We start from the raw sequence: 1,608 nt of genomic DNA, 5'->3' as shown, positions 1-1,608 counted from the left end.
GGTGCCGGGACGGGACCGGCGGCAGGCTGTGGTGCGGGAGTCGATCCAGGAGTCCTGTCCTGGGTCGGGGGCCTGAGGCTAGGGGTAGGAAAAGACAAAGTGACTCTCGCCTAGGGAGGTCTTCCTCTCCAATGGAGTTCTCTGGGACGGTCTAGGAGACTCGGAACCGCTCCGGGGCCCTCCATCCTCAGGTCCGGCCTTCGGGAGTAGGGTGGGGGTGGGGAGGGGAACCGTTCAATCCGTAATACTCCTCAAACTCTTCAGCCCCTTCCCTTTGGCGCTGAGGCGCTGAACCCGAACAATCACTTCTGCCTCCTAGTTAAGTGGTAGCTTTTCCTCCAGTTCCCTGGAACTTTGCCTCACTAGCCACGTCACTGTGAGTCTGTAGGGTCTGAAGAAATCAGATGGCGGGGCTGTAAAGGGCTCGGTCACACTCTTAACACCTGTATAGTCTTTACTTCAGGACGGTACCTGTGTTGTAGTGTTTCTCACTCTGCCTGCTCCCTGTGAGTTCCATGAAGTCAAAAACTGCCTTTGATCCTTTGCCCTAGTGCCTGGTATAGAGTAGGCCCTCTGTAAATGTTTGTTCACTGAATGAATGAACTAGCCAAAGGTCTGGACAGTGGTTCAACTAGTACTGGGTGTACTCTGGGGGAATATGAGTCAGAATTCATTTCTCGATTGAAACACTGCTAATAGTAGGAGAAAATCTGGAGCCTTCTTCCCCCAGGTTGGGCTCTTGCACAGTGGTTGAAATACTGATGGATGAGACTTATAGAAGTGAGAACCTCTCACTGCTCATGGAGTTTGAAATGTAGTGGAGAGGGAGGGGAACAACACAATAAAGAGTAGACAATAATAGCAGATAGTGGTAACTATTATGCAGAAAATTAAAATAAGGTAATGTGACATCAAGCGACCAGGTCGCTTGGTTGGATTGGGAGATTAAGAATGGTGTTTCCTTCCTTCCTTCTTTCCTTCTTTCCTTCCTTCCTTTCTTCCTTTTTGTACCAAGGATTGAACCCAGGATCGCTTAACCACTGAGCCACATCCCAGCCATACATACACAGACACACACTAATACATTTATATATAAATTCATAAATTTATTTATTTTTATTAAATTTATAAATAAATGTATTTATATGTGTGTGTGTGTGTGTGAGAGAGAGAGAGAGAGAGAGAGAGAGAGAGAGAGAGATGTGGAGGGGACAGGGTCTTGCTAAGTTGCTTAGGGCTTGCTAAATTGCTGAGGCTGACTTCAATCCTCCAGCCTCAGCTTCCTAAGCCATTGGGATTACAGGTGTGTGCCACCATGTCAGGCTTAGACATAGTGACATTTAAAGTAATGTCAGGAGGACAGGAAGGCGCCATGCTGTGGTGACTTCAAGGAGACAAAACATTTCAGAAAAGGGGAACAAGCCAATATAAAGGCTTACAGGGCACACACACACACACACACACACACACACACAAGGCTTCAGGTTCAAGGAGCAAAAAGTTCAGTGTGACTGGAGGTTGGCAAAGAAGGGAGAAAGTGGCACCACAAGAGGCCACAGGTAGGAGAGAGGTAAATGATATAAAGCTTTTTTTTTTTTTTTTTTTTTA

General features: G+C 47.0%; 1 long non-coding RNA gene across 1 annotated transcript in view; it reads left to right on the top strand.

The window, feature by feature from the left end:
- The first annotated feature begins 1,506 nt into the window (after positions 1–1,506).
- The window catches only part of LOC125612071, a 20,064-nt gene continuing 19,962 nt past the window's right edge, over positions 1,507–1,608 (top strand). Inside the window, exon 1 of the long non-coding RNA XR_007342350.1 lies at positions 1,507–1,517. This is a non-coding gene — a long non-coding RNA (uncharacterized LOC125612071). The remainder of the gene's footprint in view (positions 1,518–1,608) is intronic.

The sequence above is a fragment of the Marmota marmota genome, unplaced genomic scaffold, assembly GCF_001458135.2.
Source record: "Marmota marmota marmota unplaced genomic scaffold, marMar, whole genome shotgun sequence".
NCBI classification, from domain to species: domain Eukaryota; kingdom Metazoa; phylum Chordata; class Mammalia; order Rodentia; family Sciuridae; genus Marmota; species Marmota marmota.
This window is presented reverse-complemented; position numbering and strand designations above follow the sequence as displayed.